The 26,084-nt window shown below is 44.7% G+C and overlaps 1 protein-coding gene and 1 long non-coding RNA gene across 4 annotated transcripts in view; one reads left to right on the plus strand and one right to left on the minus strand.

Moving 5' to 3' along the window:
- Positions 1-26,084, plus strand: part of BDKRB2 (bradykinin receptor B2) — a 45,123-nt gene that overhangs the window by 5,745 nt on the left and 13,294 nt on the right. The window contains exon 2 of one of the 3 annotated variants that reach the window (XM_037900913.2): positions 21,322-21,394. The exons of the other annotated variants lie outside the window; for them this stretch is intronic. The gene's annotated coding sequence lies outside the window, so the exon portion shown is untranslated. The remainder of the gene's footprint in view (positions 1-21,321; positions 21,395-26,084) is intronic. 3 annotated transcript variants of the gene reach the window in all.
- Positions 139-20,513, minus strand: LOC122466345. Its single transcript, XR_006291764.1, has 3 exons — positions 20,450-20,513; positions 11,355-11,358; positions 139-247 (listed from the first exon to the last, which is right to left on the minus strand). It is a non-coding gene; the product is annotated as an uncharacterized LOC122466345 (long non-coding RNA).

The following is a 26,084-nucleotide window of genomic DNA, read 5'->3' on the forward strand; positions in this document are numbered from 1 at the left end:
GTGGATTCTCCATCACTGGTGGCTTTTAGGTCTACCACAGCATGTGGAAAAGACTGATAAATATGACTACACATCCAAATAATATACATGTGTGCATATACTTGCACATAAAGAATATATATACAACATTATGTATAATGAGAGGTTTCAGAGTGGCAGCCGTGTTGGTCTGTATTTGCAGAAAGAGGGGGAGTACTTGTGGCACCTTGGAGACTGGCCAATTTGTTTGAGCGTGGGCTTTCGTGGGCTACAGCTCACTTCATTGGGTGCATTCAGTGAAGTGGGCTGTAGCTCACGAAAGCTTATGCTCAAATAAATTGGTTAGTCTCTAAGGTGCCACAAGTATTCCTTTTCTTATAGCCTTACTGTTGTGCTAACACAGGTTTTGAGGGTTTAAGACAAATATATGTTGAGAATGATTTTCCTTACGTTCCAAGTAATTTCCTCATAGTGACGAGTTTGGCTTGCTTTCAAGACTGTGTACATTTTATTTCCTCTCAATATTTTGACTCCTCAGCTGAGTTCTAGGGGGTTGTTTTTCTTTAAAGTACCCTTGATCTGATTGTTCAGGCATATAGACCCTCCGATGCTGCCTACTCTGCACAATGTTCAGCTTTCACGCTTATGCAAACCAATTAATCTCAATAGTGTCACGTGGCTGCAACTGAGGACAGAATGAGGCCCTGGTTAATTTCAGATAGTGGGACTGTCAACATGCAGTCAAGGGTTTCTTCTGAGAGGTACCTCCGAGGTTACAGGTAGCCTCAGGAGGAGAGAAAGTGTCACGGCAAGCAGCCCAGCTTCTTTTGACTTTAATGGAACTTGCATCTGGGTAGCTGAGGGAGCAGTGGGCCATAGGTGTTTTTCTAGGGCCCTTCTTCTGCACGGGCAGAGTGAAGAGTGCTATAAGGAGGAAGAGCGATGGTCCCATCTTCCTGCTTACCTCGGTCGGTCCCTCTGGAATCCCATTCCTTTTGCCTTTATTCAATGTGATTTCCCATCAGAAAACACTTTCTTGGTCCTCCTCAGGGAGAGCATACCATGCTGGGAGTGGGAAATCACATTGTATAAAGGCAAAGGGAAGAGACTTCCCTCCAGGGAATGATCTGAGCCTGGAAAAACAGGCATGCTGAGAAGTAATAATACTCCACCTCATCCCAACTCACTTTTCTCCGCTAATGCTAATGGCTAATGATAAACTGCCTTGTGATAATGGCTAAGCTGGTGGCCTGTTAGTTCATCACTAGCTGTCAGCCCTTACCCTATGAAAAAAAAGAAACGGTGATGCCTTCAAAATGTCCACTTAGGGCCTGATCCAAATACCATCAAAGTGTAAAGATAGAAAGACTCCCACTGACTTCAGTGGGCTTTGGATCAACTGAGGCAATTACCACCAGGAGCCAGATCATCATCTGGTATAAATGGGCATAATTCCATCAACTTCAGTTGAGCTATGACATTTACAAGCTGGAGATTTAGTCCCAGGAATCTGTTTACTAGAAATGGATGGTTGCCAGTTTATGTTATAACTCCATTCTCCTGCCATCTGGGGACAGCATTCCCAGAAACAAGGGCTCAGCTAAGCCAGCAAAACTTGTACAGAAGATGTTTCAGCACAAGCGATATGGTGACATAGGCTCTTGTCATAAATATAAAGGAAAAAGTAACCACATTTCTGTATACAGTGCTATAAAATCCCTCCTGGCCAGAGGCAAAATCCTTTCACCTGTAAAGGGTTAAGAAGCTAAGGTAACCCCGCTGGCACCTGACCCAAAATGGCCAATGAGGGGACAAGATTCTTTCAAATCTGGAGGGGGGGAACAAAGGGTTGGTCTGTCTGTGTGATGCTTTTGCTGGGAACAGATCAGGAATGCAAGCCTTACAACTCCTGTAAAGTTAGTAAGTAATCTAGCTAGAAAATGCGTTAGATTTTCTTTTGTTTAATGGCTTGTAAAATAAGCTGTGCTGGAGGGAATGTATATTCCTCTTTTTGAGTCTTTTTGTAACTTAAGGTTTTGCCTAGAGGGATTCTCTATGTTTTGAATCTGATTATCCTGTAAGGTATTTACCATCCTGATTTTACAGAGGTGATTCTTTTACCTTTTCTTTAATTAAAATTCTTCTTCTTGATTTTTCATTGTTCTTAAGATCCAAGGGTTTGGGTCTGTGTTCACCTGTACCAATTGGTGAGGATTATTATCAAGCCTTCCCCAGGAAAGGGGTGTAGGGCTTGGGGGGATATTTTGGGGGAAGACGTCTCCAAGTGGTCTCTTTCCCTGTTCTTTGTTTAAAACGCTTGGTGGTGGCAGCATACTGTTCAAGGACAAGGCAAAGCTTGTACCTTGGGGAAGTTTTTAACCTAAGCTGGTAAGAATAAGCTTAGAGGGTCTTTCATGCAGGTCCCCACATCTGTACCCTAGAGTTCAGAGTCGGGAAGGTACCTTGACAGCTCTTCTTACTGTATTCCTTGCCTGGCCAGGAAGGATCAGAAATCCATGTAGCTGGCCCATCACTAATTGTTATCACAGCTAAACAGTACTGTGAGATGGGGAAGACAATACAAAGAGACATGCTTTAATTCAACTATTAGTTCTTGGACTAGATGCAGGAATTACTAGGTACGGTTCTATGGCTTCTGTTATGCAAGAAGATCCGACTAGATGATCTAATGGTACTTTAATGGCCTTAAAATCTATGAATCCCTGGGCTGTAGAGTTAGATTCATAGGTTCAAAGGCCAGAAGGGACAATTGTGATCATCTAATTTGACCTCCTGTATAACACAGGCCATAGAACTTCTCCAAAATAATTCCTAGAACAGACCTTATAGAAAAACATCCCACCTTGATTTAAAAATTGTCAGTGATGCAGCATCCACCACTACTCTTGGTAAATTGTTCCAATGGTTAATTATTCTCACCATTAAAAATGTATGCCATATTTCCAAACTCATGCTTTCAGTGATGAAGTTTCTACATTCAAACCCTGCAGATGGACGGTCCTTTGCACAGGCTGCTCTCCTCCTTGTTACTGTCCTGAAGGGTCTGTTTCTTGCTATGTCCCATTCTGTCCTAGTAAGGACAGCATGGAAACACACCAAAAATCCTTTTTCTGGGGGAACAAGACAGCAAATGACACAGGCCTGGGGAAGGACGGTGAAGTGGCAAGTGGACAAACTGAGGTAAATAGCCTCCATGTGGATATATGCTGCATAAGCAGAGAATTATGTGGCATCTTAATAGGAAGGTAAATTATACTGCCATTTGCAGCTGCATCAGCATGGAGCCCTGCCCTGTAGCCATCTCTTGAATTAACGCAATGCAATGGGGTGCTGGGGGCAGCTGTACTGTTTATTTCCTGGCCCCCAAGAAACCATCCTCCTTGGTAAAAAGAGATCAGGAATTATTTTCATCAGACAATTCTGATGTCTTCTTTTATTAGGATCAAAACTGGTTTGCTAATTTATTTTCTTTCCCATGTTTGGACATGGATCTTTTAATCTTTTATTTTCCTTCTTCTAGACAATAATAAAATGTCCAGCCGGCAAACAGTGACACTGACGGATAAACAAGCACCCTACTGGTCTGGGATTGTTTGCAGAGATCTGTGATAAATACCGTAAGGGAAAGGGGTTTCTTAGGCTTTTAAGTGTGGAAGAAGCCAGGCTAGGATTTCACAAGAGCTAAGGCAATGTTTTAAAGCTGAAAAACTTTCCAAATGGTGCTTTTCTTTTCTTTTTAAATTGTGAGTTGCCAGTTCATTTTCAGAGTGGCAAGGCCTGGTTTTATACCATCATAGTTTAATGCAAAGTCAGAGTGATTCAGGCATCAAAGCTGTTCATGCATGTTTAGGATGCTGTACACTGAAATATAGATATGGTAAAAAAAGGAGCTTGTAGAGGCATGTTGGACAAAGCTTCCATTTACATCATTCATCTGAAGAAAAGAGTGAAAATTTCCCACACATAATTGTGCCAGTTTTCCTGTAAATTGAATACCTTACAACCAAGAAATCCCAGCCCTTTGGCTCAGCAATGGACCTGCTTCCTTGAGCTAGAGGGAGGAGAGGTGTATGATGTTTGGCTAAAAATACTTGGTTAGATGTTTCATTCAGTGCTTTAGAAATATTTGCTTTTTAGTGAAATGCAGTGAGACTCCCCACCCAATAAGTCATTTTCTCCCACTATACAGTCATTCAGCCCACAGTTTCACTATGCTCATTGCAATGCTGTTAAATATGAGGGGGTTTCATTCTGCGGCACATAACAAGGAGCTTATCTGCTCCTAAGCTCACTGTATATATAGATTCCATTATACATTAATTAAATTGAAGTTTTAAACATGTTTTTAGGATGGAATGTACAGGAGAAAATAAAGTAAAATAGGCTTGATTTTAAATACCAGATCTAGACATTGCTGAACTTTCAGGGTGTTTGAACTCTAAACCTAGCTAAGGACCAAAGTTGTGTTTTATACTGGGCCAAACCAAAACCCCAGATCCAAATTTTGGGATGTTCATAATTCAGATCTGGATCCTGGTCCATACTGTGTCATAAACCTGTCTCTGAACATTAAAAATCTCTCTCTCCCTTCCCAATCCCAGCATTCTCCCCTCTACTTGCTTGTTTCTCAGCCTGGTTTACCTTGTCCTGTGTCCCAGAGCTCATATTCTCTCTTTTTCTACATTCAAAAAACTCCATCCAGACACTCTGCAGCATGTCTGTGTTTCTTGCTAAAAGAAAGTTTTCAAATGGGATATTTTGCCACTGTGGAGAATGTGGGAAATTTCTTTATTATGAAAATTGTGTGTCATTCAGGTTGCCCATTCACTTTTGTAGTGTTATTTGCTTGGTCTCAAGAAGCAGACTTCTTTCCAGAAATTTCTCACTGAGTGTGTGTCATTTTGGCATGTCTGGGTTTGTGTGAATGAACACTCAAGAACTGTCAACATGTGACTACAACTACCTTACAGATACCATGGAGACCTATGACTGGATCATTAACTTTTAATGGCTGCTGGGCAAGAAAACTTTTTAGAATATGGTGGGTGATTACCTGTATAAACACAGCTCCTGCCCTGCCTAAACCCAAGGAGGAGGGAAGGGAGGAGAATACAAGTGAAAAAAAGCATGAATGCAACTACAGAGAAAGAACTGACCTGTTAAAAGACTTGCTCACAGAACAGAAGAAGGTAATCCCATCCAATAACTGTTGGGCAGGGTCAGGCTGCCCTGACCCTGGGCTGGCTGCAGGCAGGAATCTGTCTTCCAGGCAGTGCAAAGAGGGACCCTCCTAATCATCCAAGAGGATGCTGACAGATTACAGGAGAGTTGTGCATTTACTCTTTTCTTTACCATTTTAACCCAGTGTTCCTGAATACTATTGTCCTGTGGACTGATAAAGAACATCTTGTTTTGAAGAGGCTGTCCTGTGTCACTGCAAACAGCTCTCAGTTGCGGAGCTCCAAAGAGGGGAAGTCTTGAACTGGAGTCCCAACTCATCTGGACCCACTGAAGGAGCCATACTGAGAACCAGAGATGCTGAAGCCAGAGACCCAGTCTCAGAGTAGTGGAGTCACAGGAGTGGAGTCTTCAGCAGAATGAGGCCCAGGGTCTGTCTCTAAGAAGGGTACACTCCCAGAAAGGCTTTATAAAGATGAGAGGCATGGGATGCCCTGTAATATCAAGACAACAGGGACAGAAGGGACCTCGAGAGGTCATCTAGTACACTCCCCTGCACTCATGGCAGGACTAAGTATGATCTAGACCAGTGTTTCCCAAATTTGTTCCGCCGCTTGTGCAGGGAAAGCCCCTGGCGGGCCGGGCCGGTTTGTTTACCTGCCGCATCCGCAGGTTCATAGAATCATAGAATATCAGGGTTGGAAGGGACCTCAGGAGGTCATCTAGTCCAACCCCCTGCTCAAAGCAGGACCAATCCCCAATCAAATCATCCCAGCCAAGGCTTTGTCAAGCCTGACCTTAAAAACTTCCAAGGAAGGAGATTCTACCACCTCCCTAGGTAACGCATTCCAGTGTTTCACCACCCTCCTAGTGAAAAAGTTTTTCCTAATATCCAACCTAAACCTCCCCCACTGCAACTTGGTTCACTGCAACAAGGTTCAGCCGATCGCGGCTCCCAGCGCCCGCGGTTCGCTGCTCCAGGCCAATGGGACCTGCTGGAAGCGGTGGCCAGTGTGTCCCTCAGCCCGCGCCGCTTCCACAGCTCCCATTGGCCTGGAGCAGCGAACCGTGGTCACTGGGAGCCGCGATCCGCCGAACCTGTGGATGCGGCAGGTAAACAAACCGGCCCGGCCCGCCAGGGACTTTCCCTGCACAAGTGGCGTCCCAAGTTTGGGAAACACTGATCTAGACCATGCCTGACAGGTGTTTGTCTCACCTGCTCTTAAAAATCTCTAGTGATGGAGATTCCACAACCTCCCTAGGCAATTTATTCCAGTGCTTAACCACCCTGACAGTTAGGAAGTTTTTTCCTAATGTCCAACCTCAACCTCCCTTGCTGCAATTTAAGCCCATTGCTTCTTGTCCTAGTCACAGAGCTTAAGAAAAACAGTTTTTCTTCCTCCTCCTTGTAAAGCCTTTTACGTACTTGAAAACGGTTATCATGTCCCCTCTCAGTCTTCTCTTTTCCAGGCTAAACAAACCCAATTTTTTTCAATCTTCCCTCAAAGGTCATGTTTTCTAGACCTTTAATCATTTTTGTCTCTCTTCTCTGGACTCTCTCCAATTTGTCCACATCTTTCCTGAAATGTGGTGCCCAGAACTGGACACAATACTCCAGTTGAGGCCTAATCAGTGTGGAGTAGAGCAGAAGAATTACTTCTCGTGTCTTGATTACAACACTCCTGCTAGTACATCCCAGAATGATGTTCGCTTTTTTTGCAACAGTGTTACACTGTTGACTCATATTTAGCTTATGGTCCACTATGACCCCCAGATCTCTTGTTGCAGTACTCCTTCCTAGGCAGTCATTTCCCATTTTGTATGTGGGCAACTGACTCTTCTTTCCTAAATAGAGTACTTTGCATTTGTTCTTATTGAATTTCATCCTATTACTTCAGACTATTTCTCCAGTTTGTCCAGATCATTTTGAATTTTAATCCTATCCTCCAAAGCACTTGCAACCCCTCCCAGCTTGGTACTGTCCGCAAGCTTTATAAGTGTACTCTTTATGCCATTATCTAAATCATTGATGAAAATATTGAACGGAACCGGACCCAGAACTGATCCCTGTGGGACCCCACTCGTTGTCCTTCCAGCATGACTGTGAACCACTGATAACTACTGTCTGGGAATGGTTTTCCAACCAGTTTTGCACCCACCTTCTAGTAGCTCCATCTAGGTTGCACTTCCTTAGTTTGTTTATGAGAAGGTCATAGAATCATAGAATATCAGGGTTGGAAGGGACCTCAGGAGGTCCTCTAGTCCAACCCACTGCTCAAAGCAGGACCGATCCCCGACTAAATCATCCCAGCCAGGGCTTTGTCAAGCCAGACCTTAAAAACTTCTAGGGAAGGAGATTCCACCACCTCCCTAGGTAACGCATTCCAGTGTTTCACCACTCTCCTAGTGAAAAAGTTTTTCCTAATATCCAACCTAAATCTCCCCCACTGCAACTTGAGACCATTACTCCTGTTCTGTCATTTGCTAACACTGAGAACAGTCTAGAGCCATCCTCTTTGGAACCCCCTTTCAGGTAGTTGAAAGCAGCTATCAAATCCCCCCTCATTCTTCTCTTCTGAAGACTAAACATCCCCAGTTCACTCAGCCTCTCCTCATAAGTTATGTGTTCCAGTCCCCTAATCATTTTTGTTGCCCTCCGCTGGACTCTTTCCAATTTTTCCACATCCTTCTCGTAGTGTGGGGCCCAAAACTGGACACAGTACTCCAGATGAGGCCTCACCAATGTCGAATAGAGGGGAACGATCACGTCCCTCGATCTGCTGGCAATGCCCCTACTTATAGATCCCAAAATGCCATTGGCCTTCTTGGCAACAAGGGCACACTATTGACTCATATCCAGCTTCTCGTCCACTGTAACCCTTAGGTCCTTTTCTGCAGAACTGCTGCCGAGCCATTTGGTCCCTAGTCTGTAGCGGTGCATTGGATTCTTCCGTCCTAAGTGCAGGACTCTGCACTTGTCCTTGTTGAACCTCATCAGATTTCTTTTGGCCCAATCCTCCAATTTGTCTAGGTCCCTCTGTATCCTATCCCTACCCTCCAGCGTATCTACCATTCCTCCCAGTTTAGTGTCATGTGAGAGAGTATCAAAAGCTTTACTAAAGGCATGATGTACCATGTCTACTGCGTCCCCACTATCCACAAGGCTTGTTACCCTGTCAAATAAAGCTATCAGGTTGTTTTGATATGATTTGTTCTTGAAAAATCCATGCTGACTGTTACTTATCACCTTATTATCTTCTAGGGTGTTTGCAAATTGGTTGTTTAATTATTTGTTCCATTATCTTTCTGGGAGCAGAAGTTAAGCTGACTGGTCTGTAATTCCCCCAATATATTGCAGTTAACATTTAAAACGGACTGGTAAAATAATTTTGTGACATTGTAATACCTAATGTGCACATTAAAAACGCTGCAGCAATACCCGAGGGGCGCTGGAGCTTGCAGCACTCTTGCCGCTCGGGGCACCACTGGATCAGCCCATGCCTGGCAGAGAGGGCACCGCTGGGGGAAGCCTGGCAACCCCTCCATCTCTGCTTCTCTTGCAGCGGGCTGCAGTGGTGAGTCTGCCTGGGAACCACTGGATCTGCCAGAACACTTGGATCTGCCCTGGCACCACTGCTTTCCTAGCAGCAATCCACCAACTAGCTGCACTAGGCAGTGCCTAGTAACTGGGAGAGCAAGGGGTGGGATCAGAGCAAGGCATGCAGCGCCCAGCCATGCACATGCAAATGATCCTCCAGCCCACTGTACTCCACCTCTGAGGAGAGACTGCAGGGTGGGCCGTGGGCCCTCCCCCCAACGCCAGGGGTGGACTGTGAACTTGTTAACAATTAAACGGTTAACCAATATAATTTTAACAGTATAAACGGGTACTTTTAAAAATGATATTTACATCCCTAGTTCTGTGGCCTGCAATGTGCAGGAGGTCAGACTAGATGATCACAGTGGTCCCTTCTGACCTTAACGTCTATGAGTCTACATGCTGTTGGTGACCACCTCTGTACAAGGACTGATATATATAGGGTAAAAATAAACAAATTGTACTCAGAATATACCCAGAGTCTGCATCACTGATTTCTCTTTCAATAGGAAGCTGACCTGCAAATCCTCAACTTCTGCTAATACCACCACCACAAAAACACAGTTTATTCCCAAAATGCTGGAAAAGATACAGGAGAAGGGGGAAAAAATACAGTGCAGCTACCAAAAGATGGGAGTCAAACTCCTTTTTGTCACCCTTTTGTCACTCCCTTTTGTAGCCATAGCCTAAGGTAGCAATATTAAGTGTACTGTACAGGACAAATTCTGTCTTGGCTAATTAAGTTCTGGCAGCCTGAAATTGCCATTGTAGTTTCAACTGACAATAGTACATTCACCCTCACCGTCATTTTCTAGCTTAAACTATTGTCTTATTATTATACACTATTACAAAGAGCTGGCTCACTCAGTGAATGAGTTGTCATAGAATCACAGAAATGTTGGGCTAGAAGGGACCTTGAGAAGTCCAGCTCCCTGCAATGAGGAAGGACCAAGTAAACCTAGACCACATATCCTTGGAAGGAAGGTGTTGTAAGAGTACAATGCATTATTAATTATTATTTTACAGAGAGGGCCAGTTTCTGGCCTCCACTCTAGCTGTAATGCCCCTGAGGGTTCCTTGTGCCTGGGTGGAATCCTCAGGTTCCATAGAGCTGCCAGCATGGGTCTTAGTGGGGAAAAAAAGGGCTTTGGCTGGATTATCTCTGCACCGTGGCATCGGCGGCTGGGGTTGCAGCCAGCTGAACATAAGTTATAACAGCCATCAGACTGCTCTAACTTGCACCAGGGACTGACCAGTCCCAGGATCAGTGGGGACTAAAGAAATCAGCTGCCTGTGTGATGAGAACCGATGAAGACTGTGACCCTGAGAGAAGAGATGATGAGATTCCAGGCACACCGGGCAGCCATTCTTAGATACTTAGGCCTTGTCTACACTACACAGTTTTGTCAGCAAATGGCAGCTTTTGTCATCAAAGCAACGGAGGTGTACACACTACAATGCTCTTCTGGCCGACAAAACCCACCTGCTTTGCTGAGAAAATTAAACCACCTCAACGAGAGGTGTAGTGCTTTTTGTGGCTAGAAAGTTAGATCGACAAAGCGTCAGTGTACACACTGCTCTCATTACATCGCCATAACTGGCCTGTAGGAGGTATCCCACAATGCCCACCATGACTGCTCTGCTCACTGTTTTGAACTCCGCTGCCCTGCAACCAGCTATACAGACATGCACCCCTTTCAAAGCCCCAGGAAGCTTCGAAACTGCTCAGCGTGGAGAGTTCACATAGCTACTGCCCAGCTGAGCATGCCAGCAAACACATTCTTGCCTGGACTACAGCGGAGGAGGTGGCTCTCCTTGATCTGTGGGAGAACTCGGAGGGAAACAGAATCAGAACATTAACGCGGAATCCTGCTCTCCCCAGCACTGGGACCAGAGCAGCAGGCAGGCAGGACAGACTGTTGTGCGGTACGGGGGAAAGAGCATACACGTGCTGTGCTGTGCAGAGCCAGGGGCTGATGTTGGGGTGTTCCCCTCCCGCCACTGGTGTACCAGTCTTTACTGAGCTGGGGTGTGGGAACAGGGAAACACCAACGGTATGTGCAAAAGCTTCTGCTGCAGGATTGGTTGCTTCTGGCTGGTGTCTGAACTTAAAGAGACAGCGTGCTGAGACACTCACTCTCCCCAACACACACACAAACACACTCCCTGTCACACACTCCCCACATACACACACTTCTGTGGGCTTCTTTTGTTAGTGTTCAGCAACGCCAGTTTGGTCATATTACCAAGTGCTACTTTAAAAAGTGTTACTTTTCAGTCACACACCCAGCAAGCATTACAAGGTACAAGCATGGTGCAAACCAACAATGCCAGGCTCCGCACACTACAGCAACACACATTGCTGTGGCTCAGTGTTAATATAGCCCCCCGTTGGGTTCCTCTTACAGCCTTGTGTTCATAACACACAGCACAGTACTTAACAGCAGTGCAGGCTCCATGCTTTCTGACAGAGATACCTGAGTTGCAGGTTACCAGGGCAGTTGAAAAGCAGCTGACAATCTATGAGGATGCCCATTGAATGATGGGACTGAGAAACCTGCATCATGTGATGCTGTACCTGCCTCCATGAGGCATTGCAAACCCTCCCAAAGCACCCTACGGCCAGTTGCACAGTGGCATAGCTACTCACAGTGCGCTGCTCTCAGTCAATGCAAAAGCTGCTATTGTGGATGCCCTCCACTGACACAAAGAGCATAGTGTGGATATGCAACAGGGGTTTAATTACAGCAGTGGCTGTACATCGGCATAACCTGCATCGACCAAACTCTGTAGTGTAGACAAGGCCTTAGAGCTTTTAGACACGAGCCTGCCTTGGCTAATAGTGACAAGCAGATTTCCCTTGAGGAACTGCAGCTGTGCACAAGTCATGTGTGAAAATGTATTAGTGACGTGTAAAAGTGTGCAGCATTGTTGCAGCCACCATCAATGGCGCCTCTATCTGGCTGTAGTGATGGTAGGCAAGGGATGAAGTGAATTCCAGCCTCATCTATTAGGGGCCGGCACAGTGTCCACCTGGTACCACTAGCAAAGTGCTTACAGCCAGTTCATCCAAAAGTCAGATCACTCCAGGAAATATTCAATGTGCAGAGAAAGAGACACTGGCAAAAGTTGTTTGGCCATTAGACCGTCACACTCTGCCTAGTCAGGAGAGCCGTAAAGCTCCCACCCAGGGAAAAGAGCTTCATTTCTGCTGCTACCAGAGAGGAGCTAAATTGCACTAAGAGTTACAGTGTATTTTATGTGCAGTCTGACAGAAGGGAGAGCCAAAAGAAGGCACCACCACCATGCTAATTGATGAGTTTTAAGTGGAGTTGTGTATGTAGCTGAACTGCTATATAAAGCCTCTGCCCTGGCATGGAGAATAAAGAAATACCACTTGTTGCAACTGCTTTCAGAAGGTGAATGTCTCAAGAACTTTCAGCCACTGATTTTCATTTTTCTGTCCTTTCCTTTGGGTTTTGCTTTCCCTCCAGTGAAGCTCCAGTGTGAGCATGACATGCTATTAGGTACTTTCAGCACTAACTGCTGCACGGAGTTAGATGACTGGTAAGGGCACCATAAACTAGGGAGTAGAGGCTTATATTTTTATTGAGGAGGGAAGGAATGGGGAGCACTGAATAAAGACTCATGCAGGGCTCTTTAGATGACTTATATGTAATGATGAGTAAAATACTAGTGACTCTAATGTAGCCAGAGGAAATAATGCAGGAATTGCAAATGCAAACTCCTTTGAATGGGGGGTGAAGAAGGAGCCTTCTCCAGGGGCACAGGTGGAGTTGAATCGGAAATGAATTGACCCTTTCCCCCCTCTTAGGGAGTAATGATCAAAGAGCTGTTATCAAATGTGTTTAGAACATGCACACAACTCCATATGCGGAGTATGTGCTTAGGAGGAGATGGTGCAGGGAGAAGGGCCAGGCGTGGTGGTCGGAGCCATCCATTCTTTAGTTTTAATCCTGCCTCAGATACCGATGTCTCTTGGCCTTTGGAAGGCCAATTAGCCTGTGTGCCTCAGTTTCCCCATCTGTAAATTAGGGATAGGGAAATTTGCCTACTTCCAGAGAGGTTATGAGAATTAATTAGGTATTTGTAAAACACCTTGGAGATATGAAGTGCCATTCTGGTGCTATGTATAAAGAACAGGAGAAAGGGTCAGGGGGTGTTTGTGTGTCAGATACATCATACCACATTAGCTCTGTTCTGATTGTGTGAATGTGCAACCACGTCATGTATACACACTGGTGTGTCTAACATCCATATTCTCTAGCCATAAACGTTTTTATTAAGCCCTATGCCCCCCAAATACAGAAGTCAAATTCTGCCTATGGCACCAGACCCACGTGGCGGGGCTCAGGGTGGGGGGCACCACCTCCACCCCCTGACTCACTTCAGGGGGCCACCTAGCCACCTACCCTGTCTGGGTTGGGCGGATGCAACCAAAAAATATGGGGGGGGGGCATGTGGCCCCTGGTAGGGGACGCAAATATACTTGCTCGTCCCAGGCACACAAATGCCTAGTTACCGCTCTGGCTTGGACTTCCCAGGCAAACACTTGTCACATGTGAAGAAGAGGAAGTCTGTGTGGAGCATCCTGATGCCAAAACTCTTTTTAATTTTTTTTCTTCAAGAAGTGTTTTGTTTCTCCCCCGGTGCTCTGTTGGAGATGTGAAAATGTGCACTGACCTTTGCTTCCCACACACTATGGTTAGCAGAACAATGTGATTATAAAGACACTGTGAAGCTAGACAGCGAGCCAGCTACTGGAAAGGAAACCTTATATTAATGGCTGACCATGTCTCTCAGCAATGAGCCAAACACAGAGCACAAGTCCTTGGGCGAAAAGGCATGTGAGTGAGACACTGTAGGGTTTTCTAGCTACTTATGAAGTACATAATAATTAATTTAGTTTGTGTCATGCCTTTCAGCTAGGGACACACAAAATTGTGGCTTTAGTTCACCGGGGGGGGGAGGGGGCGGTTGATGCAAACTTTGGTTTTAGTTCACCCATCCCAAAAACGTATCCAAAACGGTCATATTTCACAATTTTCACCCTGAACACTAAGCAGGATTTGCCTGCCTATTCCCCCCAGGCTGCCCCCTCCCCCACAGCCTCAGCCTCCCTTCCCTGGTGTTTGTGATCTTCTGGATGTGAGGACAGGAAACTAGTGGTCCGCAAATGACTTCTTCATTTTTCACACCATCACCTCCTCCTGTGTCTGTGGGGAGCAGGGGGCCAGTCAACCTGAAGCCTCGTGTAGAATTTTCCTTAGGCACAGTACACCTGGGATATCTCACTCTCATCCTAAGAGTGACTTAAAGGGCCAGCCAAGCAATAGGCAGCACCACTTCTGCTCCTGCAGGTTGGGTGTGGGCAGGCTAGTCATTGCCCTGTAGATGCCAGGATTTTTTTGCCACCTTGCAGACTTCCTCCCTCCTCCCATGTCCTTGGTCAGGATGAAAACACTTTCAGTCTAAAATGACTTATTCAATTGAACGAAAACAACAATCAGAGCGAAAGGAAGTCCCTACCATGGCTGAGTTACTACTCCCTATGATCCCAGAGAGTTGGGTGGGGCCTTCCTGAGGGAAAAGCTGTGAGCAGCACACAGTCGCAGTGTTCTGAGGACGGATTGATACGGCTAAGATTTTGTCACGGATATTTTTATTAAAAGTCACAGACAGGTCATGGGCAATAATTCATGGAAGCCCGTGACCAGTCCCTGACTTTTACTAAAAATATCCATGGCAAAATGGGGAGCCTGGGCAGCTGCGGGCAGGCTGGGAGCTCCAGGGGCCCGCACCACTAGGGTGACCAGCTGTCCAGCTTTCACCGGAACACCCAGTGGAAAAGGGACCCTGGTGGCTCTGGTCAGCACTGTCGAACGGGCCGCTAAAGGTCCGGTCAGTGTGCTGTGGAGCTAAGACAGGCTAGTCCCTACCTGTCCTGGCTGCGCCCTGGAAGCAGCCAGCAGGTCCGGCTGCTAGGCAGGGGGGCCACGAGGCTCTGCAAGCTGCCCAAGCACCAGCTCCGCACTCTCATTGGCCAGGAACCGCAGGCGAGAGCAGCATGCACCGCAGAACCTCCTGCCCCTGCCCTCCCCCCCCACCAGGAGCTGGCCCTGCTGTCCACTTCCAGGGCGCAGCACGAAGCCAGGACAGGCAGGCAGGCAGCCTGTCTTAGCCCCTCTGCGTTGCTGACTGGGACCCCTGCAGCTCCCAGCCAGCGCTGGCTGAAGTCAAGGAGGTCACAGACCTCCATGACTAAATCACAGCCTTACAGATCGACACCACAGGTATCCACCACAAAGGCACATAAAGAATGTGTAGCTAGGAGCAGTATGGGCAACATAATACAGCCACTTACAGGCATAGCGGGGCTGATCCATCTCTGTGATGAAGCAGATTTAGGGACAGAGGGAGGCAGCTTGTTTCTCCTATTCAGGCTATTACAATGGTGCAGAATTGCCTCAGCCATGTCCTCTCCAGCAGCAGAGTAGCCTCCTTTCTGCCCCCATCCCCAAACACCCCCTACGCCTGTGCCTGCTACCAACATACTGCAGAGTTGGTAGAGATAGTTCTGGATCCGGTGTAGAAGCCCTTTCACCAAGGGTATTCCTTGGAGCAGGGAGTTATGCTTGCCCTGTAGCCATTCTGCACCAGGTTAGCTGCTGTAAGGTAGCCCTAGACCAGTGGTTCCCAAACTGGGTCTCTCTAAGGGCTCTGTATCCATGCTGCGTCCACCCAGAGGGACAGATTGAGTGATAGATATTTCAAGCTACATTTTCAGTGAGTAATATCCCCCCAACAACAACAACAAAAACCATAAGAGATTAAATTCTGGCAAGGAAGCTAGGCTATGAGATGCAATAACAAAGGGTAATGATGTTTATTCACCATGAATAAAAGTGGCAAACATTAAAGCAGCTGATAAATGCAAGGAGAGGCTAAAGGTTAATCTCTGGGCCCCATTTGTTTTATTGGAACTTTTTAAAAGACTGTTTACAATTGGTATAGTACTCACTGCTGCAGACTGCTATTTCTGACCTGGTGTCAAGTATATAGAGACCAAAGATTTTGATGGCTGACTTCCCCTAGTATGCTGGTAAATGATGTAATGGAGGAAAACCAATTCACCTTGCTTGCTCCTTTGAGTGTCCTGTTAAACAAAGCTAACCAAATACCCCCGCTGGCCTGCAGAGATGAGCTTGAATTCAGTTAGTAGTTCTTTCCTGCAGGATACTTTCTGTCACTATTGTCACAATGCTTTTAGTTTTAAGTAAAATGGGCCAAAATTGGAATCTCAAATCTGAATCCAGATGAAAGGGGTTTGGACATGAATCCCTAGATCTGAACCCTATAGTTTTGTTTCTGGATCAGTCTCAAGCCCAGAAAATTATTGTTTTCCCATTCAGATGTAGGTGAAGTTGGGGTGGGGGAGTGGAGCTCACTATTTGTACAAGATTTCAGCATAAAATAGCATCTGCCCACCACTGACTCGCTACTCACCTCTTCACCTCCTCCCTCGCCCACCTGCCGCTCACCTCCTCACCCCCCTGCCAGACCCCCCCGCCACAAAACCTCCCCTGCCGCCTGCCGTGCAGCTGGCTTGCCGCTCGCCTCCTCACCCTGCTGCTCCCTTCCCCTCACCACGAGGCCCTACCCCCATTTCACCTTTAAAGCGCTAATAACATTCCCCTAGGGAAACTGAACAGCTATAGATCAATTGCCAGATGGATTCTCCTCTGCGTGGCAGGGAGTTTGGTATATACTGTATAGAGAGACACGAAAAGTCAGGCTACCTGCGCCCTGAAGCCTAATCTATCCTTTTGAAAAGTGTTTGTCATTGACAACCTGCATCAGGGCAGTAGTTTAATGACTGTTCTTACACAGAATTCCTTGCCAGACTCGCTTACTTAAACTGGGTTTGAATAAAATGACTAGATCAAGAAATAAACTCACTGGCTACGTCAGCTCCTCCTTGAGCCAGGTTAGTCAAAAATACTTCTACTTGGTACAAAGAATAACGGACGGGTCGTTTGGAAACTGTTTTTAACCCCAAGAACACATTTTCCTACAATATCAAAGCCAGCTGAATGTGGCCAAAGGCTTGCTGCGTGTTGGCAAATGCCTGTTAAATGGCTTCCTTACCATTGTAATGGCCCTTAACAGTTTTAGTGATCTGCTACTAGGTCTTTGGTTTGAAAAGGCTTTTTCACTGTATAAAGTTACTCGGGGATCCCCTCCCCTCCTCACTCCCCGGCCTGCTGCTCACATCCACACACACACACACACACACAACCCGCGCCCCGCAAGGATGGGGGTGAGGAGGCACACACCGGCAGCTGCAGGGACCTCCGAAGGGGGAGGAGGGTGGAGTGGAGGAGAGGAGGAAGACTCACACCAGGCAGCAGCAGTAGGCCGTGGGAGCCTCCGGGAAGTGTCAGAGCAGGGAGGGGAAGAGGCAGGTGGGGGCACCATGGCCCAGGTATCGAGCGGCAGGTACGGCTTGCTAGGGGAGGCAATGCCTCCTCTTGCCTATTATACCCGCCGCCCATGTCCAGGATGTCCTAAACCTATTGTGTATGTGTGTGTGCTTAATATCTAATAGTAGTTTTAGATAAGAGCATGCTTTTTGGTATCAATCATTTCTCAGATGGAAGCACTGCGTTCCCATTGATTTATTCCTGATACCGCCTGTGGGGAAACAGTTAAGTTACTACTCCTTTCGATTCTAAAAAACCCCTGTTGCTCTGAAACCTGTCATGTAACAACAGGATCAGACTCCATAGTTTTTATCCCCTGGTCACTTGGGGTATTATAACAAAGGGATTATGTTGGAAATAATCAAAGGCAAGACTCTTCCAGATTTCCCCTTTATGTAATAATTTTTCCTGCTGCTTTGTTGCAGCGGGATAGGTTTTGCATCTATTCCACATTTCCCTTTAGGTAATAGAAAGGAACAGCATCAGAACTGAATGGATTGCTCCTGGGGGAAATTTAGCAACTTGTTTTTTCCACTGGATTCGCTGCTAACTGAGACAACTTTAAAAACAATAGAAGTAATTGTTTTTCATCTTTTCCAAATATAAATGAGCCCAATGCACTTACCTATAGATGCGATATGACAGCTGTAATTTCACACTGTGCCATCAGATTACATGCTGTGGGATCTCTTAAAATTTAGTTTTCAAAGTGTATTATCGCAGTATGTTTTCTTTATTTCTTGATGTGCATTGTTTTCCTATAAAGGGAACAGAAATAGGGAAAGATTTTTCATTTGCTTTTCCTTTATTTCCGCTTTGGTGCTTTTGATTGGTTGCACTACTAGACCTATGACACATTAGAAAACCTGGATTTGTGCTGGAAATGGCTCTACTTGAGGATCACTTTAGATAAGCTGTTGCCAGCAGGGGAGTGAGGTGGGAGGAAGTTTTGTTTCATGGTCTCTGTGTGTATATAATGTCTTCTGCAGTTTCCACGATATGCTATGCATCCGATGAAGTGAGCTGTAGCTCACGAAAGCTCATGCTCAAATAAACTGGTTAGTCTCTAAGGTGCCACAAGTACTCCTTTTCTTTTTATGACTTTTTTAATTCTCATGTATTCTTACTTAACAGCAAACAATATCTTAATGTGGAACAGAAAGGTCTCCTTTGTAATCTTTAAAGACTTTCAAAATGAGAGCAACGTACACATAGGTAGGAGATGTTAAATGTTCTTATCATTGAGACTGTTAGGCATAAGCTCCTATTCTTCAAACTGTTTCCAAAACTGATTTTCAAAAAACTGCCGCAGCTGCTTTGGTGCTGGGGCCAGGGGAAAGGTGCCTCCCCCCGCCCCCGCCCCGCCCCACAGCAGCTCCAGGGCTTGGGCCAGGGGCAAGACGCCTCTCCCAGTTGCAGCAGCTCCAAGACTTGGGCCGGGGCTGGTGGACAGGTGCCTCTCCCCGCTGCAGCAGCGCCAGGGCTGGGACCAGGGGAGAGGTGCCTCTCCCTGCCGCAGCAGCTCCAGGGCTGGGGCCAGGCGCCTCTCCCCACCACTGCAGCCCCGGGGCTGTGGGAGAGGTGTCTCTCCCCACCACAGCCCTGCATGCCCCAAGCTCCCCGCCCACTCCCTATTCTCCACCTCACCAGGGCCGGCTCCAGGCACCAGCGTTCCAAGCAGGTGCTTGGGGCGGCAGTCAGAAAGGGGCGGCAGAGTTTCAGTGGCGGCGGCAATTCGGCGGCGACAGGTTTTTTCACTGCTTGGGGTGGCAAAAACGATAGAGCCGGCCCTGGACCTCACTCTACACCTCTCTCCTCTCCAGACCCCTGTGGCTGCGTGCCTGCACAGCTCTCCTCATTAAGTGAGCGGCCCTTGATGGGTTCCTGTGCAGCCACGCACCTTAGAGGGAACACAGCTGATGTCCCAAACCAGTGGTGGGGTCTATAATTAGCTTTCACCAAACCAGTAACAAATGTGAACTCCTGGATCACTAGAACAGCCTTACCGTGGCATCACAGAGAGCCCCCTTAGGCTCTCCAGTCTATCTTGCCACCCAGACAAACTGGACTTAGTGATAAATTGTCACTTACACCAACAATCACACCATTTTCAGGTTGCTTCCAGTCCCAAGAGATCAGTCACTTACCCAAGATCAATTGGTATCCTAGATTTTACGCCAAAGACACTGCCTGTAGCCAATCCTGTAATAAACTCTCTAAAGGTTTATTAACTAGGAAAAAGTAATAAGAGAGTTATTTACAAGTTAAAGCAAGCAAACACATACATACAAATGAGTTACCATCTAAATCCTAAGAGTGACAGAGTTGCAGTGATCTGTCTATTCAAAGTGTCCTTCATGGCAGACCAAGAGGCAGCCCCTGGGAATCTCTGCATCCGATGAAGTGAGCTGTAGCCCACGAAAGCTTATGCTCAAATAAATTTGTTAGTCTCCAAGGTGCCACAAGTACTCCTTTTCTTTTTGCTAATACAGACTAACACGGCTGCTACTCTGAAACCTGGCCCTTGAGAGTTTCAGCAGCCAAAAAGATGCAATTTCTTCTTAATTCCCTTCCCCCAGAGCTCAAGATAATGGGACGAGTTCATGTGCACATCTCCTCTTCATGGTGAAAGGGGGAGCAATCAACAAAGTCTTTTGTCCTCTGATGTTCCAGGGTTTGTCTGGTGTCTATGGGCCTTCTTTTGTTGGTCAGGAGAGGACACCTCCTGTGGCAAACTAGTACTTCACACTTGGTAATGCTTCTCACCAGAGCAAACACTTCTACATTTACAAAGCAAACACTTAAATTTTACCTTATAACATGGGATATAGATATTATAGGTAATATTAATGCATGTAGCAACATACCAGCATTTCATAGAGTTTAAACACTAAAAACATTTTATAAGACTAATACCTACAGTATTTGGATCAAAACTAACAAACAGGTGACCTGGTCTGGTCTCCATTTATGAGGCTGTCAGGTCTTAGCTAATGCCTGCAGCATGGGCAAGAGCTGGCCTCTAGCCTGCCAGCGTAACAGTGGAATCTATGAAAAAATAGGTTTCAGAGTAACAGCCGTGTTAGTCTGTATTCGCAAAAAGAAAAGGAGTACTTGTGGCACCTTAGAGACTAACCAATTTATTTGAGCATAAGCTTTCGTGAGCTACAGCTCACTTCATCGGATGCATACTGTGGAAACTGCAGAAGACATTATATGCACAGAGACCATGAAACAATACCTCCTCCCACCCCACTCTCCTGCTGGTAATAGCTTATCTAAAGTGACCACTCTCCTTACAATGTGTATGAAAATCAAGGTGGGCCATTTCCAGCACAAATCCAGGTTTTCTCACCCCCCCCCCCTTTTTTTAGCTTATCCAAAGTGACCACTCTCCTTACAATGTGTATGAAAATCAAGGTGGGCCATTTCCAGCACAAATCCAGGTTTTCTCACCACCCCCCACGCCCAAAATACACACACACAAACTCACTCTCCTGCTGGTAATAGCTTATCAATACAAACTCACTCTCCTGCTGGTAATGTGTGTGTATGGGGGTGGGGGGGTGAGAAAACCTGGATTTGTGCTGGAAATGGCCCGCCTTGATTTTCATACACATTGTAAGGAGAGTGGTCACTTTGGATAAGCTATTACCAGCAGAAGAGTGAGTTTGTGTGTGTGGTTTTTGAAAAAAAAAGGGGGGGGGGGTGAGAAAACCTGCAGGAGAGTGGGGTGGGAGGAGGTATTGTTTCATGGTCTCTGTGTATATAATGTCTTCTGCAGTTTCCACAGTATGCATCCAATGAAGTGAGCTGTAGCTTACGAAAGCTCATGCTCAAATTAATTGGTTAGTCTCTAAGGTGCCACAAGTACTCCTTTTCTTTTTATGAAAAAATAGAATCAGTGGAAGACATTCTTCTTTGTGCATAATATTGCAGGATGAGCCACCCTTACTTAAAGCAGATTTTAACTAGGTTTCTTTTTACCTTTCACTCTAATCACAACATTTCTGTCTGGCATATATTTTCTTTTTTCCACAGCTCAGATGGCCCCTCGATAAACATATTTACTGCAGTTTTAAAGTTTACATAAAGGAGCAAGTCTTCTAAATTAGTAAGTATTCTCAGGGGGATATTCAACTATATTAGCCAGGTTCATGTTACACAAGAGATTCAAGGAGATGAACCCACAAACTGAGGTCATTTTGTATAGGAAATACACAAAATCACAATGAAAATATTCAGTCTGCATACATGCTGTGAGACAGGTAAAAGCAGAAGGTTGGTTAGGAAAAACAGTTTCAGGGAGAAAGGCTGTGTTGAGAAACAAGAAATGGTATGCTAGCTTTTACTAATTGTTCCTCTTACTGCCAGATCTGACAAAACCAAATCAACAGATGGATTGATACAGGCTATTCATAAAACTATTTCAGGCATTCTGACTCCACTAATTTAGTCACAGGGGTTCTCTTACATACCTTACAGACCCCAGGATTAAGACCAAGCAAAATCATCACAGTTATTAAAGAAAGGAAAAGAAAACATTAAAACAAAACACAAATGATAAACTGGTTACTTCCATTACAAACTCTTCTATATGTCTCTCTGTGAAGAGCTTTTAACAGAAAGTACACACTTGAGAGTGAACTGCCTCTGGGGGCACTTTTCTCGTGGTAAATTAAAACCAAAGTACCCTATACTGTTTCCCAAAATTATTATGAATCCATTATTTAGCATATCCTTAGATCATTGAGAATGTTGATAGATGGGAAAAAGAATTTATTTCAGGGCAGGGAGATCTGTTAGTTATTAATAAATAACCAGTCAGTTTATAGTTGGGTAAAGTAAGCAATCTGAAGTACATCCTATGAAATCAAAGAAAATATTTAAGAAGAAGCCATTTAAGGAGCTGTTTTGAGATAGGTCAATTAACCAATATTAAGAATCTTAAATCTCACTATTTCTCTGTTTAGCAATGTTTAGCCCTTGTATAGTCTTCAGAAATACATGGTCTAACCACTTTGTGATTATCAGGAAAAACTTAATATTTTAAGTTACAATCACATTTCAATTTCTACATCCCAGTAGAATTATACAAGTTTCAAGGTAATCCCTTGTCAGTGTCGTAGTTAACTTTCTCTCACCGACCCACCCACATTGAAATTTTAGGGAGATTTTTCTTGGGTTGGTTTCTTCCTGAGTCTTCTCTGTTTTCTTACCTATGTGTAGCAGCTTGCTTGTAGAGATGGACTGGAAGAGTGTGGAGTGCTTGCTGTCTAAGCAGGGTAGCAGAGGCTTGTGTGTGAAAGGTGCTCACTTCAGATGGTTTTTTGCTCTCTTCCGTCCTATTTCCATGAAATTATGAAAATGCTCCTCTTTCAGGCCTGTTTAGATTCAAAGCTGGTTGCTGTCACTCTTTCATTGGCTTCATGTCTTCTGTGTTGGCTTAGGTGACACCTGCAGCTCCTGAAGATGCAGTTGGCCTGATCAAGACACAATGGTTCTTTAATTGCCTTTGTTCTTGTGGCGGGAAGCATCAGATAACTTAATTCTTCCTTTTTATTTAGTCCATTTTCTTAGATAACCCTTTAGTTCCATCAGAGTTTAATAGGAGTTCAAATTCAGTTTCAAATGAATCCAAATACTTTTGTTTTCTTTGTAGAAGTCAGCTCTCAAAATAGTCTTTTCAAATTCTTAAATGGTCAAAGAAATATTGTCTTTTCTTTTTACTAATCTTTGGAGAGGTTCTTCTTGTCTTCACAAGTTTGGTGAAGGGCTGCTTAAGCATTGCCATATGATTCATTTACCCGTTAATATAAATATTTCTATACTCACATGACATCTCATATTAGTAACCAGTTAAAGTATCAGGTGACCTTGTAATAATGCATTTTACCATTTACATAACAATGATATTAGGAGCTTTGCATTTAGCTAAGATATTTGCAAGTGTGGGTTTCACAAAGGTATTTGCCATTTAAACATTTAAGGAATAAACACAAGGTTTAAAACACTTCTAACTACACATATTTTTCCTAGAGTCTTTTCTGAATGTAAAAAGAAAAGGAGGACTTGTAGCACCTTAGAGACTAACAAATTTATTTGAGCGTAAGTTTTCGTGAGCTACAGCTCACTTCATCGGATGCATCCCTGAATGTATTTTCTGAATGTAGTTTTTAAGAGCAATTATAAAATTCATTTCAATTAGGATATTTCTAGAATGCTTTGTGTGGGTTTACTTAGATTAATTACTCTGATAATATACCCTGCATTCCTTTCACAATCAGGTCTCTTCCTAAAACATGAATGTTTTATATGGTTTTTCTTCTTAAAAAAAGATTACCTTTGTATCAAGCTGGTATCTTATACAAAGGGAGATATGTCCTATTCTTTGATAAGACACTCTGGTTGGTTGGTTTTCTGACTAAATGGTTTCTAGATTTTCAATCTACCATTTGCAGTATATTTACAATTGTAATTACAGACTCTTATCAAATATTCTGTACAAAGCATGAATCATGATAATGAAACATGGAAGACTAGGGTTGGAAGAGACCTCAGGAGGTCATCTAGTCCAACCCCTGCTCAAAGCAGGACTAACACTACTAAATCATCCCAGCCAGGGCTTTGTCAAGCCAAGCCTTAAACCTCTAAGGATGGAGATTCCACCACCTCCCTAGGTAACCCATTCCGGTACTTCACCACCCTCTAAGTGAAATAGTTTTTCCTATTATCCAACCTAGACCTCCCCAACTGCAACTTGAGACCATTGCTCCTTGTTCTATCATCTGCCACCACTGAGAAAAGCCGAGCTCCATCCTTTTTGGAATCCTGCCTCAGGTATTTGAAGGCTTCCATCAAATCCCCCCTCACTCTTCTCTTCTGCAGACTAAATAAGCCGAGTTCCCTCAGCCTCTCCTCGCAAGTCATGTGCCCCAGTCCCCTAATAATTTTCGTTGCCCTCTGCTAGACTCTCTCCAATTTCTCCACATCCTTTCTGTAGTGGGGGGCCCAAAACTGGACACACTACTCCAGATGAGGCTCACCAGTGATGAATAGAGTGGACTAATCATTTACCTCAATCTGCTGGCAATGCTTCTACTAATGCAGCCCAATATGCCGTTAGCCTTCTTGGCAACGGGGGCACACTGTTGACTCATATCCAGCTTCTCGTCCACTATAATCCCCACGTCCTTTTCTGCAGAACTGCCACTTAGCCAGTCGGTCCCCAACCTGTAGCAGTGCATGGGATTCTTCCGTCCTAAGTGCAGGACTCCACATTTGTCCTTGTTGAACCTGATCAGATTTCTTTTGGCCCAATCCTTCAATTTGTCTAGGTCACTCTGGACCCTATCCCTACCCTACATAGTATAAAAGCAAATAGTATAGAATATTAAAGCAAAATAGAAGTTATAAAACTACATTCCAAGGTCAGTGTAGAAAGACCTGGAGGTAATAAACATTTTATGTCTGTAAAGCCATGTTTATCTTCCCAGATAGTTGCTTGTCCTTGGAAGATAAGGTAGAAGCCTCCTAAAATTCCTTTGATTAGCTTGAATATTTCATCTAATTAAACAAACAAAAATACATGCATCTGACATACTTTTATCCAAGCACTGTATGTATGAAAGCAATGATAAATATATTGTAAGCTTCAGTTAACACACAAGCAAGTTTAATAACATCTTATTAAATATATATATAATTTTATTAATATAATTTTTGTGTCAGTATTGATATCTCTGCCCTACATTTGTCTTGTAACTAAGATCTAATCCCCTACTTACAGCACCAGCTCTAGGGTTTTTGCCCTGGATGAACATCTGCACTTTGGAGCCTACCATTATTCCCAGAATAATAAACAGCTGCGAACCACATTTTCCTCCTGCCCCTAGTATTTTGCTGCCCATGGCAATCATCTGTATTGTAAAGCTAGCCGCATTTATTTGGGATGTACAGAATACTGGTTTGGCCCTTTGTAGCTCCTAAAAGAAAACCTATGTAAATGTAAGATACTATGTATACTGCAGATGGGCTTACTCTGGACATGATACTGACCATGCACTGAACTCCCATTGAATATTAAAGCAGAATCCATCCCTTATTAAGACCCAAATGACTAAATAATTGAACCATAATATGTTAACACCTATGCCAAATTCATTGGAATGGTCATTCCAATGGATCTAGACTGTTCTCAGTGGTAGCAGATGACAGAACAAGGAGCAATGGTCTCAAGTTACAATAGGGGAGGTTTAGGTTGGTTATTAGGAAAAACTTTTTCACTAGGGGGGTGGTGAAACACAGGAATGAGTTACCTAGGGAGGTGGTAGTTTTAACCTTAGAGGTTTTTAAGTCAGGCTTGACAAAGGCCTGGTTGGGATGATTTAGTTGGGGATTGGTCCTGCTTTGAGCAGGGGTTGGACTAGATGACCTCCTGAGGTTCCTTCCAACCCTCATATTCTATAACTCATTTCCCAGAGTGCAAACTTAACCTTAACCAGCTAACTCGTTGTCCAAAGCAACGTTAGATGGGATTAACTATCTCCCACTATCTCCAGCCAACATGGCTGGGATCCCTTTTTTGTGAATGAAAAATGTGCCGTCCTTTTTCCTTCCTTGGTGAAGGAAGACAAGGTGTCCTTTTGCCTCTCCTTATATCCTCAAAATTCATTGTTGGTTCCCAGAGTCAGGATGACCTGTCCCCCAGCCTAGGGTTTATTTGCTTTTATGCTGGCTTCACTTCCTCCTGCTGATTTTGTATGAAAATAGGGCTTTCGTTATTTTAGCTTACAATGTTCAAT

This window comes from Chelonia mydas, chromosome 6, assembly GCF_015237465.2.
Source record: "Chelonia mydas isolate rCheMyd1 chromosome 6, rCheMyd1.pri.v2, whole genome shotgun sequence".
In the NCBI taxonomy this organism is placed as follows: Eukaryota; Metazoa; Chordata; order Testudines; family Cheloniidae; genus Chelonia; species Chelonia mydas.